The sequence below is a fragment of the Ictalurus punctatus genome, chromosome 15 (assembly GCF_001660625.3).
Source record: "Ictalurus punctatus breed USDA103 chromosome 15, Coco_2.0, whole genome shotgun sequence".
NCBI lineage: Eukaryota > Metazoa > Chordata > Actinopteri > Siluriformes > Ictaluridae > Ictalurus > Ictalurus punctatus.
Window position 1 is genome coordinate 7,309,081 of NC_030430.2, and position 16,540 is coordinate 7,325,620.

The window sequence follows — 16,540 nt, forward strand, 5'->3', positions numbered from 1 at the left end:
AAAGAAAGAAAGAAAGAAAGGAAGGAGTAAGAAAGAAAGAAAGCCATGCCCACTTCATTATCATTTAAAAAAACGGGACAGTGGTGGCTTGGCAGTTAAGGCTCTGGTTACTGATCGTAAGGTCGGGAGTTCAGGCCCCAGCACTGCCCAGCTGCCACTGTTGGGCCCTTGAGCAAGGCCCTTAACCCTCTCTGCTCCAGGAGCGCTGTATCATGGCCAACCCTGTGCTCTGACCCCAGCTTCCTAACATGCTGAGATATGCGAAGAAAAGAATTTCATTGTGCTGTAATGTATACGTGACTAATAAAGACTCATTATCATTCTCATTAAGCCACGCCCACTTTGGGTTTAAGTACAGATACTAATACAGCTCACGGCATTATGTTATGCCTCTAGCCAGATCTTTCTATCTGCTATCTTTTTTCTTAATTCGAAAACAACCACAGGTGAAGGATGACAGATTGCAACGGCAACGTCCATAAACACGCAGCATTCTCTGTCCTCCATTTGTTTTCCATGTGAGACGAGTCCTTCCTTGTCTCACATCTCTCAGAGGAAACGATGATGAGGAAACGAAAAGGCCAAGTCACGCCAGAGAAGATTTCTGCTGCGTCGCAGGGAAGCAGTGAGAAGCGCTCAGCGCCGTTTCTCCGTTATGTCACCGTGTCAGCGTGTTTAGCATGAGCAGGCTCACAGGCTTCCTGTGAAAGACAGCAAGTGTGTTCTTTGATAGCTTCCTGCAAGTGACACCAAGACTGATGCGGCCCTATCGGGAGGAGCGTGAAGCCTCACTGTGCACGCGCGACGGGGAAGGTTTCGTCACCCCCCGAAGCAATTAATAACTCTGACGCCCGGCAAATTAATTAGGTTTGCTCTATCAGGAATTAGACAAGGCTGGAAAAAGCAGCAGCAGCAGCAGCTCGACAAGCTCGTGAATTGCGGATAAGAACGCTTCGCTGTGTCGATGGTTCGAGGTTGAACCTCGGCATTTTAGCAATCATAATTAAAGTGTTTTAGGAATCATAATTAAAACATTTGGCCAGATGTGCCCAGTGTAACTAAAGTGATTTGGGAGGTCAGAAGTTTTACTGAACACAAAATCTCACAAAAAAAAAAAGTTCAAATATACTCAGGCATCAATCTTCAAACGAGGAAGGATGATCCAAAACTATTCAGTTGAGAAATAGTGAATATTTAGATGCAGGCAAGGCAAAGAGGGTTAACATACGCTATAGAAACGTATCAATCTCTCGCAACAGGGAATTTGGCAAGACTTTGTGAAGTGTGTGTGCAAAACATGTGCTTTAACGGTTCAGAAACACGACCTTAACAGGAAATGAGTAACTGATTAGGATTCTACTGACTAACAAACGCCAAAACAAAAATAGCAGAGTATATACATACATATATAAATACACTACATATTAATATAAGCTCTCACGTAACACCAGCCATAGCTCTATTCAGAAGTCACACGAGAGTTACGCGCTGTTATGGGTGGAGTTTGTCTAAAACAGACCGAGACGTGTCTCGTGGCACATTTTTTCTTTCGTTCTTCACGCCTTGAGTGAAGAGCGGTATTAAGTCCAGTGCCACTCTCTGACGCTTCGATATAGCCACGATATGTCACGTTGAAATTTATGTCTCGGCTGTAAACACGCTCCAAATAAATAAATAAATAAATAAATAAATAAATAAATAGATGAACGGAAAGCTGACATTTGAGGCCGATATTAAAGACATAAATATGACTGTATCAATTGATGAACAGCATTGTCCCTTAAACGTGTGTGCGAGGATACACCGTCTCGATGATCGTATTTTATATGAATAAAGCCGTGAATTTATTTCATAACTCGGAGCCGTAAAGCGTAGCAGTCGTGGCTTTGGGTCAGCTTATCCTTCAAACTGTGGGCACGAACAGTTTCTAACAAAGCGAACGCTGAATTAAAAGCATGATGAAATAGATTATACACCGCCCACGTTACGAATCCATGACCCTCGATTTAGTTTCTTACGGCTTTGTTACGTTCCGTACGCAATTAGCTGTCAGACAACAATCCAACGCAGACACTCAGCTATGGTTCTGCTACGTTTCTCAGGATTTCACTTGAAATCGCCTTGAATACACACATCGTCCAAATGAATAGCTGTAAAAACAGAAGCAGAGAAACAGCAGTAGACCAGTACTACTTTTTATTAAAAAAAAAAAAAAACAATTAAACAAAAGCATTTGGATTGGAATCAAGCCATAGTTAAGGAACGATTATTTCTTTTCTCAGCTCGTGTCGTCGTCTCCTACATTTCGCCGCTTCAACGGTCACCGTCTGCAGGACAGAAGCACAGACACATCCAATCCATTATGCAGTCAGACGTACTGTATATTTAAATACCGTGTGCTCAAATTGGCCCGCTTTCCCACTCGAGACAGATACGCTCTATAAAATCGGAGCATCATGTAAATGAAGCTAAAGCTCGAAGCTAAGGCTCCTGGATTTGCTCGACTGACCTCGCTGGAAGGAGGGCGCTTGCAGGAGAGGAGAAAGGGAAAAAAACTGTAGCTGTAGTGTACTTTACAACGTGTTTACATCCGTTTTAGGATTCGAAACTAGGTAATTAGTTGTTAAGTAGCTAATGTTTAATAGTTACGTCTGCGGTAATGACTGTACGTGTAATTAGCGGGTTTGTATATCGGATCTATATTATGATTTAGATTACTTACAGTCAGAAGGTGTTGGTTCATTTTCTGTAACTCCGACTGTAGTGCGGCCGTAAAAACGCCGGTTTTACTCAACAAATTTGTGTAACTCATTGATATGGTGATATGGTTTTCTGTACAGGGGTAGTAAGGTATGTTTAACATTTACGGAAGGAGTCTCCAGTGTCAGTGCTTTGTACAGGTCCAAGGTAAATCTGTTAAAAAAAAATTTTAAAAAAAGTTTTCTGACTTAAGAACGGATAAAAGTTGCGTTTTAGCGAATAAACACTGTAATTATCGGTAAATCGCTGTGGTAGAAGAGGAATAAAACATATTAAGTATTAAGACATGCTGCTGTGGGAAAACAATCAACTTCAAGCTTCACCTCACACAGTTGCTGATTGTTTTCCTATAACATCACTCAATTTCCTTCTGTCTACAGTAATCCTGCCGCGAAGAGGTCAGAAAGGGCTTTGGACTCGTTTCCAGTGTAATTAAAATGCAGGAAAGCTTCATTGATTCACAAGTACTGTAGCTCACTCTGTGTCCTGGCCTGTCGTCGCCGTGACGATGAGATCTCAACTTCGCTTCCAACACAGTTTTTTTCATTTTATTTAGTCACTCCAGATGCTCAAGACGTGGTCAAATTAATGATGCAACGAATTAAACGCTCCGGGACGTGCTGCTATCGGAAAATGATCGACGTTGGGGTTGCGTGCCAGTAACAATGGCACATCTCGAAGTCTTTTATTCCTTAATACCGCAGAAAGTAATCGACATTAACATTGTGATCCATTTATAGTTAGATTTAATGCTGTGTATCTCGTTCTCCCTTCCCTATCTCGTCCCCCCAGCAGCCCTATTTTGCCTTCTCTAGAAGTTAAAAATAAGCCAAAAAAAAAACCCCACGCGGTTTTTCACGTTACCAAGAAACCGCGTGAAGCGTAAAAACTCCTCAGCTCTTAAGCTACAGCCTCACCGCTGACTCCTACCAAGCACTAACACTGGAGACTCCTTCCATCAATGTTACAATTCTCTTTATATTGCGCATCCACGACGGATACAATGAACGAGCTGTTATTGCGCGTTAATATAAACCCGTGCTAGAAATCAACACCTTCTGAACAATCAGATTCGAGTATATGAAGGTTTGGACACCGAACTTACCGTGGCTGATCTTTAAAGAAGTGCTTCTTTTTGTTCGAACATCTGCATAGCTGTTTGGTAACCTAGCAACACGCTCGTTTGTGTTTCTGTGGTGATGTCGCCGCAGCTAAAGACGTGGATTTCCGAGTGATTATTGGTATTGATTGCTGAATTGCTCGCTAATTGAATTACGCCGGTAGCTTGTAACGCACGCAGGAGATTCTCCGGAGGCCAACAGTCTGCCTGAAGGTGATACGTGGCACTAAAGTGCCTCTGAGACAGCGTCTGCGTGCACGTATAAGCGTCGTCCTGATCATCAGCAAAGCACAGATTTGATTAGCGCTGTATTGATTCTTCTCAAGAGTTTTTCTTCTATATCCAGGGGACAAATCTTATAAGCAGATCCCTAAACAGAGATCACATGATGCTTATATGAAATAAAGCTTTTATCACCAGCAGCAACACTCACTGCGCTTTTTTTTTTCTTCCCTCCTTTTTTTTGTTGTAATACCGTCACAGGAATAATTATTTCAATTAATTGCACATGACATTTAAGATAACACAATATCACGTCATCATAATATCATCATTATGCTTAAATATGATCATCTATCATAATGTAAGTAAGGAGTACAGCGCTACATGTTGTGTTATTATAGGAAAACAATCAACAACTGGCTGGTGTGGTGGATTCACGATTCACAATTCACTACTGATTATTTTCGGGTAAAAGCACATCCTGAAGTGTTGCATTCCTCTATTACCACAGCAGGTTGCCAGCGAATACAATTACACATTTTTATCAATTTCCGTAAAACAGTTACTTCCTGTTCGATTTTATGTTATAGCAGCTATAAACAGTCGTTCCCTCGCCATACCACACACACACACACACACACACACACACACACACACACACGAAAACCCCACACAGCTTGTCATTTTACTGAGAACCTACAAAGGAACATAAGCTCCTCTGTACTGAAGATGTCGGAAACTTTTGTCGATGTCGGTGACTTTTGACACTTTAGACTCCTTACACAGGCGCTAGCTAAGAACTAGACTAGTGATGTCGCTGTAGCTACAAGAATAAGAATAATACAAATGACTTGAATGCTGAAGGGAAAAAAAACAAAAACGGCAGCTACGCTGTTACGGCTTTAAGCACGCTAAAATGCTAACCAAGCTAAAATGGCCACCTCATTTTGAGAAGCGTTAACATTGTGTCATATTTGAATCTTATTTATTCGTATTTATTCAGAAAGCAAAGCAGTGAGGATCCAACAATTCCCAAATTCAAATTCCCAACATTGGCGTTCTTGGGCCCCAACCTTGAGATGCTTAGAACAGACTAAATGACAGTTTTAGAGCAAAAACAAGGAAGCATTTGAATGATTTTTTTTTAAAAATATTTTGATCAGAAATGCTCAGAAGTGACAGATTGGATCTCTGCAGATGGTGCTAACCTTTTAAACTTGGATAAAAAAAAAATAAATAAAAAAACATTTTATTACATTTACGGTATTTGGCAGACACCCTTATCCAGAGAAACTTACAATTACCTCATTTATACAGCTGAGGGTTAAGGGCCTCACTCAAGGGCCCAACAGTGACAGCTTGGTAGGGCTGGGATTTGAACTCATGACCTTCTGAGCAGAAGTCCAACATCTTAACCACTGAGCTTACATATTTTATATCCCATATTTTATATATTGTATATATATATATTTTATACCACTTCCCATATTTCATATATTTTACATATCCCATATAATTTATACCACTTCCCATATTTTATATATTTTATATAGCCCATATTTTATACCACTTCCCATATTTTATATATTGTGTATATATATATATTATACCACTTCCCATATTTCATATATTTTACATATCCCATATAATTTATACCACTTCCCATATTTTATATATTTTATATAGCCCATATTTTATACCACTTCCCATATTTTATATATTGTATATATATAATATTTTATACCACTTCCACTTCCCATATTTTATATTTGTTAAATATCCTATATTTTATACCACTTCCCATATTATATATTTTTTATATATCCCATATTTTATACCACTTTCCATATTTTATATATTGTATATATATATATATATATATATATATATATATATATATATATATATAATATTTTATACCACTTCCCATATTCTATATTTTTTATATATCCTATATTTTATACCACTTCCCATATTTGATATAATCTGTGTCTAATAAATGTGAAACTGTCATTTTCACTGTAAAGCGTGCCGTGTCCTGGACGAACTCCTACAACACGAATCAGTCGAGTGTGGAGAAACCTGACCCCGCGTGATCTTCCGTAAATGCACCTCTATTTTTGTTTGCCGCTGCGAGTAAGTTCATGAGAATGCGTTGTGAGAAATTTTCATGCATTTTTCTTCACATCTTAATGAGCATCACTTTGCATAAAGCATAAAACTCCCAAGCTCTTTCCTGAAGGGGTCCAGCGACCCACAGTTTACAGGTCAGAGTTATTTTAACTCTGTGTTTTATTTATTTATTCATTATTTAATCAACATTGAAAACATCATTATCCTCCCTGAAGGACATTTTCCCCGTAATTAACTGCCGTATCTAAATAACACCTGCGTTAAACCAAACCCGCGTCTGCCCCTGCTTCCCCTTATCATCGCTAAACACACCGGAATTTTTTTTTTGCATAAGAATGTACTTCATTTTTTTGCCCTGATCATGATAGTAATGTAATTACTGTATAATAAGGTTCTTTACTGTAATCGGATTTGCATGGAGATCGGGCGTTATAGTCAAAGTAGGTCAGATTTTCCTGCTTATTGGATGATCCAAAGTGAGCAAGCATACTGTACATTGAGTTGAAGGTCAGAAGCGGCGAGGTTTCAGTTCGAGTGTAGGCTTAATTTGATTTCGATTCTTAAAAAATTTCACTCTACCTGCCTCGAGTGAATTAGCAACTATTGATTCGTTCTAATATGTTATTGTTTCTATAGTAACAGCTCATTCACAGGGATTTCTATAGCAGACTAGTCATGACTAAGCTTTAAAAATGTCCAGTATTACGTTTATTATAATAAATAAATAAAAACTGTAATCGTTGGCAAACTGTTGTGATATAACAAGTTTTTAAAAAACTTTTTTTGAGGTCACATGACCTCGTTGTAATTATTTTCCTATAACAGGAAACGACTCCAGATCTTTTGTTCTTTACTGTATAATACGTGCAGAATGGCACGCGTGGCTATAACGTGACGATCTGCGCGTCCTTCGTCCTTCCTCTGACCGCCGCCTCGGCTTCTGTTGAGCGAGGAACGTAACCGCAAGCTGCTGCGAGGACGCTGAAATATGCCATCCCATATGATATCTCCCCCCCGTCTGAAAGAAACCTGGAGGAAAGCCAGGAGTGCTCAGCGGGCCAGCTGTTGATAAAGAAGGAGCTTAAAAAGATTCTGGTGAAACCAGGCTGGAAGCTAATTAGTCGGCCGGCACAGTTTGAGCCCATCTTCAGAAATTGGTGTTGGGAATTCTGGTCCGAACGTGTTGCCTAATTGGAGTTAGAGCGTTCACATCCCAAACGGATTAAAGCACGATGGCCAAAACGGTTACCAAGAGAATGCTAATTGATTTTATTGGCCGTAGGTTCAGTCGTAGGTTAGTAGGTTTTTCCATCAACTTGCTTTGTTTCGATTTGAATTCACCCGTAGGAAACTCCAAATGGCTGTGCCAGAAAAGAAAAAAACTATTTCTGCACATGGTTGAGATGAATAAATGTATCAATGAAACAAAGTTGGGACGACGTTAGATGGAAATTTGTCTTTCCAGTAAACGTTGACGTAGTATAACAGACGGGATGAATGTTGAGTCTCTCGATTAAGACATTTCTTTTAAAAAAAAAGTAATCAAGGTCCACGTTGGGCTTCAAAACCCTGAACCTGTGGTAGAGCGGGTTGTCCACTAATTGTAGAGTTGGTGGTTTGATTCCTACATGACTCCACATACTGAAGTGTCCTTGGGCATGTCACTGAACCCCAAGTTGCTCCCAGTAGCTCTGCTACCATTGGTGTGTGAGTGTGTGTGTGAATGAGAACCAGTGTAACGCGCTTTGTAGAACCGCTAAGGTTAAAAAAGCCTTATATAAGTGCAGACCATTTACCAAATGTTACTTAAATCCACAAGTTCTGCGACTGAAAAAACCCTGTCGTTACCTCAAGCTCAAGAATGTTTGTGTTCATGCGATCCTGTTTACCCATCTTACTCTGGGTTCTTCTGACGTGCCGAGCACATGTCATTGCACGGTCTGTCGTAGAATTCGGCCGAGCTTTTACAGCGTGAAGAAAACCGCAAATTAGAAAGCAGCTCAGAGATGAGAGGAAAAAAAAAACAAGGTTCATTTAAAACCAGGAGTGATGACTTGCAGTGTAGAATTATTCAAGATGTTGCAAAGCACTGAGCCAAATACACACACACACACACACATACACAGGTTAATGAGACACCAATGAGACTAATTACGAGCAGCAGGTGGACAAACAGGAAACAGGTTCTAGCAATGATCAGGGGAGATCCTGAGGTCTGAGGTGATGCTTCTGCTTTGGTCGTGCCACTAGAGAACGTCTGAGCCAGACGATGTTCCTGATGTTCCTGGCTGCTCTGAGACGTCACAGATCAGAGGGACGTCAACTGGTGGGCCGCAGTTCGGATACTGATCCAGCACTCAGCGTTACAGCCAAACTAACCCTTGGGGAAAATGCTGTAGCAGGATGCTGATCAACTCTAGTTTTCTAAACACGAACCAGAGCAGCTTCTGTTACTGATTTATCCGAACATCAAACATCACCAATGAAAAGTCTATGAAAGTTCCTGGTTAAAGATTTCAAGAGTTATTCGCTAATTTACTCAGACCCTTTATTATCGACTTGAAAAACCCAGGTAGGTTAAAGATCTGTAGAGCGAACCTTACAGAACTCCTCAGGAACATAAACTGTCTGAAGAACCCTTGAGGAACTGCTTTTTTTCCCCTAAGAGTCTCTAATCACGAAAGTTAAAGACCGCTCCTAAATCAGCTCGACATGGACTCGTGTGTGTGTGTGTGTGTGTGTGTGTGTGTGTGTGTGTGACGTGTACTACTCAGGATGTTCAGCGTGCAGTAATTGTGATCGTGTTTGCTCTTTGTGCTCTACTGTATAATACGTCCAGAGCTGAATCATGCTATTGTGTGTGAAGAGTGAGGCCCACAGAGTCCTCGCGCTTCCCGTCAGCACTGTGCGGCGACTGTGTTATCTCTGCTTCAGATATCAGGATGAGTGAAGATCCTTGTCTGTTACAATAGACGATGCCAGGATGAGCACGCATGCGCGTGCACACGCACACACACACAAACACGGAGTTCGTATACACAGCTCGGTCAGGATTATATTGTGGCACTATGTACAGAAAGATGATATAATTGGATAAATAAGTACACTCATGAGTGGAAGGTTTTTACTTTTTATGTGCATGCAAGAGTTTAAATCCCACTAGTGTAAAATTTGTTTACATTTTGGGTAATATTAGAATAGGGGGAAAATTATTTTTTTTGTTGGTTAGAAAATGATGTGCAGTCCCATGCACTGTCTGGCTTAGGCCACGCCCACTTTCAGGTATCACTGTGTTACGTCCCTAACTCATAATATTTGGTATGCTGCACGGTCATGTACTGATTTGCTGAGTTTAATTCTACAGTACATGCTAGAAATAGGTTTTTGGACAAACAAGAGAGATGGCAGAACGTGGTGGAAATCAACAGCGTGAACGTCCCGTGAGGTCTGCCAAGCGGCTACGGTGATAATAGATGAGGAGCGGAAAGCAGCAGTTGTGATAGATCTTGCGGCCCAGAGTGATTGTGACATTTAAAAGCCGGAGCAACACGTGTACTATCATGTCAAGAGTGCGAAAAAAAATGGACTACGATCCACTTAATACCTGCTCGGTGGTGTGGTCCTGTGCGGTAGAGGGGGTTCACAACATTTGCACAGTCAGCAGCCAACATGGCCCATTTTCGGTTTACAGACCACGAAAAAAAACAACGACAACAACAACAGAATTTAACGGGAATATCATATCCATCAGTCCCATTCCCATTCCCATGGACAAATTTGTCTTTTTCTTATGAACCCTTGTTATTACAAGGAAGTGTGACTGTAGTTGGAATTGGACGCCGCCCATTTACTTCTCTGGGACAGCTCGCTGCAGTGGAGATATTACCTCGGCAAGGAGCAAGGCATTGGGCTTGTACGCCATGCATCCATCAACGCAATGTCCACTCCACTCCCGACACTGCCGATGTCCAGCGTCCATTTCGACATCAGCTCCACCTCTGTTTCACGGGCCATTTCCTCACCGTAAATAATCGATCTCTGAGCTTCGGTACGCTCGGCTAATTACGGCGAGCTTTCCCTCACTTAACCCTCGTGTTCTGCTCAGCACGAAGACATCGATCTCCCATTGATCCAGGATACGTTTTTGTTTGTTTGTTTTCTAATTTTACAGCAACGAACATTTCCAGATATTTCAAGTTATTTTCAGCTACACCCACTTTCTAGCTACATTCCATGGTCGCACAAATTAAAATCACAACCTCTTCACGAGCTTCGTTCCTCAGTGGAGTTTCTGCAGCGCCACAATTCCTCCTGATTCGCTTTGACCGATGAGTCACAGCGACATCGTACTCCATACGTGACCTCGGGCAAACTTCGAAAGCTCGGCGAGTCGAGCTTGTCGTCAGAAGCAGCACATTTCTAAGCCCTAAAGAAATGATTTAACATCATGTGAAGTGGATATTAAATTCCTAAACAAACGTTAAACACTTGGTGGTGTACCGTTAGAGGAAAATAACGAATGTGAGGATGCAGAGTTACTGTTAACACGCCGAAGTTATTTTCCTATAGTAACGGCATCCATGGAGCAAGTTTCTCACTTATGTCACAGCAGCTATACGTGTAATATCTCTCTCTGTCTCTCTCTTTCTTTCTCTCTCTCTCTCTGGAAGAGAATAAGACCAAAAGAGTCAGAAAAAAAGCTCTAACACTGGAGACTCCTTCCTAAAATGTGAAATAACCGATGGTTAGACACTCTGTTACTATAGCAACAGCATAAATATAAACCTGTGCTACAGTCAGAGTTGCAGTTCTACAAAACAAATCACCTTCTGACCAATCAGAATGGAGCACTCGACAGTGCTGTGGTTTAAAAAGAAAAAAAGCTATGTGGAGGTCTTCAGTTTATAAGAAGCTCCTCGGCGATATTTAGACTCGATATTTTCCGTGGAAATTCCCACCCCGCTCATCCCGATAGACAGAAACCAATGCTCTGTTTAAAACCGCCTCGTTCCTCCAGATGAAGCGCTTCTGCACGCAGAGCCGTAAATTAGGCTCGGCTTCGGCCCGCCCATGCACGTCTCCGTCTCGCTGAGGCGTCTTTAGATTTGTTGCTCAGCCATCAATCATCTGCCCACTGCCAAAACCAACTTTTAATTGCAGCAGCCGGAATCCAGAAGTAGCAGCTGAGGCTCATGGAAGAACAACAACAACAACAACAACAACAGCCCTCACTGAGTCTCAGCCTCACCTGCGTACCTGTGGAGTGACTCAGTTATCCCAGTGTGGCCAGCTGGACCAAGAGCAGGCCATCTGAGGAACACCAACCTGAAAATATCAGCTAAATCTGGCAGCTGCTGGAGCGGTGAGGCTGAGACGATGAACTCAGAGGACACGATGGACATGGGAAATGGAGAACAAGAGTGAAAGACGCAGTGAGAACAGAGAGAGAGAAAGAGAACTAGAGAGTGATGTGTATCTAGACATGCTTTTGGATTTAGCTATAATTTATCCGTACTGCAGAGCTGCTAACAAGAAAATTCTAGCAGAAGGAATTTCAGTGAGAGGGAAAAAGAGAGATGGTGAGAGATTAAGACCGAGAGTGAGATAGAAGAAGGAGAGAAACAGAGCGTGGGATAGAAAAGCAGAGAGTGAGAGAAAAAGAGACAGACAGAAAGAGAAAGAAAAAAAGAGGGACAGAGTGAGACAGAAAAAAAGGAGAGACAGGGATAGAGACGGAAAAAGACAGAGTGAGACAGAAAAAAAGAGAGAATATGAGAGTAGGGCAGAAAAAGGAGGGACAGAGTGAGACAGAAAAAGAGAGATAGACAGAGAGTGAGACAGAAAAAGAGAGAGAGAAAGACTGCTAGAAAAGGGGGAGAAACAGAGTGAGATAGAGACAGGGAGAGAGAGAATAATTTGAGAGACAGAGAGAGATAGAAAAAGGAGGGACAGAGTGAGACAGAAAAACAGATAGACAAAGAGTGAGACAGAAAAAGGGAGAGAGAGAGAGTGAGATGGAAAAGAGAGGGAGAAAGAGAGTAGGACAGAAAAAGGAGGGCGAGTGAGACAGAAAAAGAGAGACAGACAGTGGGACAGAGAAAGAGAGAGACAGAGAGAGATAAAAAAAAGGAGACATAGAGAGTGAGATAGAAAAAAGAGGGACAAAGTGAGACAGAAAAAGAGAGACAGAGAGTGAGATAGAAAAAAGAAAGAGGCAGAGAGAGAGACAGACAAAGAGAGAGATGGAAAGTGAGACAGAAAAAGAAAGAGGCAGATAGAGTGAGACTGAAAAAGAAAGAGGCAGAGAGTGAGACAGAAAAAGAAAGAGGCAGAGAGAGAGACAAAAAAGAGAGACAGAGAGTGAGACAGAAGGAAGAGAGAGAAAGTGAGTGAGACAGAAAAAGGAGGGAGACAGTGTGAGATAGGAAAAGGGGAGAGGTGAGAGTGTGAGACAGGAAAACGGAGAGACAGAGAGGTAGAGAGAATAAGACAGAGTGAGACAGGAAGACAGATGCTAAGAGAGACGAAGAGGGTGAGAGATTAACACGGAGAGTGAGACAGAAAGAGAGACTGAAACTGAGTCACAAAAAAAGAGCGAGTAAAACCGAAAGAGAGTGAGACCAGGAGATAGACTGAGACAGAGAGTGAGACAAGAAGAGACAGAAAAAGTGAGACAGAGAAAAAGAGCGTGAGACAGGGAGAGAGAGAGAGAGCAGTATATCATTCTCAGTCAGTGAATTATGGCTCTGCTGTAGTGGAGGACGTGACCTGCTTGATATTATGCCAACACACACACACACACACACACACTTAGCAGAGAACCACATGACAGATCACACACGTCTGGCTCACGCAAATGAGACGTCTCAGTGTGTGAGGGAGTGACACAAACACAGGACTGTGGGGTGAGACAGGTCAGAGACAGAGGACAGACAGAATTGCTAAGATGACCAGACAGAAAGACAAAGATGTGTCTTTCTCTTATTCAACTATTTAGGGGTGTGTGTGTGTGTGTGTGTGTGTGTGTGTGTGTGTGTGTGTGTGTGTGTGTGGGTGGGTGGGTGTGTGTACAGGTACAGGTCATGACCCCTCCGAATAGGTTGTCATTCTCCTCTTCCATCATGTTCGTTTGAAATTTTTTCTTTGTGTTTCCTCTCACGTTGGTGCGAAAGTGACAGAACGGAAGAAGAAGAAGAAGAAGAAGAAAACGAACTTGCCAGTTCTTTGTCCTTAGCAACAACATGACAACAACTTTACACCCCCACACACACCAGATATCTCCTCTGTAATGACTGATCACATACAAAACAGTGCTATGAATGCTAACCCCGCCCCTAACTCCACCCCTAGCTCCGCCCATTCGCTCATACTAACCCTGTTGGTTCTGCATGATTGTTGTGAAGGTTGTACAGGTGGAGAGCAATCTATATGCACTATAATGCGCAGTTAGTTGACATTCAGTGTGTGTGATTGAGTGAGTGAGTAAGAGAGAAAGAGAGAGAGAGAGAGAGAGAGAGAGAGAGAGAGAGAGAGTCTACATATATAACATGCTTGGGAATTCGAAGAAAAGAATTTCACTGTGCTGTAATGTAGACCAATAAAGACTCATTATCATATGGAGAGAGAGAGAGATTATCTACATTAAGATTGATAGATATAAATAGATAGATAGATTGAGTGTGTGTGTGTGTGTGTGTGTGTGTGTGTGTGTGTGTGTACATAGTCCACATATAGAGAAATAGAATTTGAGAGATATTATCTACATTAGGATAGATAGATAGATAGATAGATAGTGTGTGTGTGTGTGTGTGTGTGTGTGTGTGTGTGTGTGTGTGTGTGTGTGAGTGTGTGTGTGTATGTAGTCCACATATAGAGAAATAGAATCAGAGAGAGAGAGAGAGAGAGAGAGATTATCCACATTGGGATGGATGGATAGGTAGAGAGAGAGAGAGAGAGAGAGAGAGAGAGAGAGAGAGAGAGAGAGAGAGAGAGAGAGAGATAGTGTGTGTGTGTGTGTGTGTGTGTGTACATAGTCCACATTTAGAGAAATAGAATCAGAGAGAGAGAGAGAGAGAGAGAGAGAGAGAGAGAGAGAGAGAGATTATCCACATTAGGATAGATAGATAGATAGATAGATAGATAGATAGATAGATAGATAGATAGATATCTGTGTAACTACTTCCTCAGATCCTCAGCAGCAAGAACAGATGTATAAATCATATGAGAAACCTGCGCGTGTCCGCCGGTGAACCTGCTGCTCGAGACCAGTCGCGTGTCCTTTCCTCATCCGGTCATCTCGGACAAATAAAGCGCACGAGCGCGCCTGAATTCACGCACCCGCGCGCTGTTGATCATTGAGATTGCGGGTTTGTTGTTGTTGTTCTTATTCTTCTTATGATTAATATGTAATCCCTGTAAGTGAGTTGCGCTTCAGCTCCGCGCCGACGCACCGCGCATTTTCAACCGCGGCTTTATCATTAAAAATAAAATAAAAAATAAATTCCGCCAGACGCGCACGCGCCACTCACCGACGCGCGCGGGGATCCTCTACATGTCCTGTGTCCTGTGTCCTGTGTCTGCAGCAGCACGACTCTGTAATGCTGATGTTCACATCCTGCCGTTACATTCCCCTCATGTCCGCCGCCGGTGAGCGCGAGCGAGCGAGCGACTGAGCCAACACCGGCGCTGCTTCGGAGTGACTCACTGACTGCGACTGGAGGCGCGCGCGCCGTTTACCGGGGAAGCGTCACCCCCAGCTTCCGCCCGCGCGCGCGCCGGTGAGAAAGAGCCTCTATACTACGACGCCTCTATACTGCTGTGGAGCAGGTGGAGGAGGGAGGGATGGAGGGATGGATGGATGGATGGAGGAGGGCTAGAGCACCGGAAAAATAAAGGAACAACCGCCGCGATATATCGCTAAATCGGTTAAATCGTCATGGCGACTCTGATGACTAGTCCACATACATTAGCATAAATTAAACTGCACTACATGATGACAATCAGCTGAGCTTGATTGGTTAATGAGTAAATTCAGATGTTATTAGTCACCGTGAATTATTAAATCTGATTGGTCAGGATGCGTAGATTAGTTTTCCATGACAGCAGCTCTATAAAAATCACAGGTTTGTATGAACACTGTATCGTTTTCCACAACGACTCACTACAGCAGACGCTCTGCATCGAAGGACTTAAAGACAACCGTGTTCGTTTAACATTTATGGATGCGGTGTCAGTGCTTCGTAACAGCTTACGCTTTGTGTTTGTTCAATAAACATCAGACAATACAATGCAAAATAGCTACATATCATTTTATATACGCATTAGCGTAAGAACAAAATAAAATTACAAAATTATTTATAAATAATGCTGCTAGTCTCACACTAATGTAGTCAGTAATGTTAAATGAACATCATTGTTATTTTTAATACATTGTTGTTATTATTCCCAGCATTAACTTTTTATTATTATTATTATTATTATTTGTATTTAAACATTTGTGATGTAGGTTCCTGTTGCACAGTAAATGAAAGTAATGAATAAAATAAAATGCCACCCCACACCACCAGAGGTCCTCGTCACTAGGATACTAGGAGTCATCTGATCCTCATTACTTCCTTCTTTATTTACTGTTTTTGTGCTCACAGTTTTCATTAGCTGGACAAGAAATCTTACCTTGTTCTGACTAAATTTCTGAGCCATTATATCCCGTGTTACTGGATTGTTTATGGATTAATTACCATTTGCATGATGTGAAATTGCAGTATGTGGCAAGAAAATTATTGAAATATGACATCATGCAGCCTTAAGACTCTAGGCTTTCTGGAATTGATTCACATATATGTATATATGTATACATACACATATACACACACACATTATATATAATATTATATATAATCAGCATTGTAACCTAGAGCACCGTTAAACCAGGGTCTTTTAACCATCATGTTTACATTAAAACCTGTAGGACAGATCAGCTTGACCCGGCCGCAAGCAACAGCTAAAGATGACTTGACGACGTGTTATTTCATTACCCATCAGGAACTGATAGAGACTTTCACAAAGTGGATCCTAATTATTCAGGAATACTTTATATGTGAACACATGTTTATATGTGAACTGCAATGGCATTACTGATATTATTGCTAGAACCTAGAACCTATTAAAACCTAACAGGTCCTATTTGCACTGGATGAAAACCTAACAAGAGGATACATGTAGAACCGCTTTAGAAATTGAGAACCATTAACCAACCAATGAATCCTTGAGGAACTGTGTTTTTTTTTTTAATTAGCTATGTTTTTT

General features: G+C 41.6%; 1 protein-coding gene across 2 annotated transcripts in view; it reads right to left on the reverse strand.

The window, feature by feature from the left end:
* dlgap4a (discs, large (Drosophila) homolog-associated protein 4a) overlaps positions 1–14,919 on the reverse strand; it is a 103,778-nt gene extending 88,859 nt beyond the window's left edge. For both annotated transcript variants that reach the window (XM_017487372.3, XM_047160199.2), the window contains exon 1: positions 14,465–14,919. The gene's annotated coding sequence lies outside the window, so the exon portion shown is untranslated. The remainder of the gene's footprint in view (positions 1–14,464) is intronic.
* Positions 14,920–16,540: the final 1,621 nt, after the last annotated feature.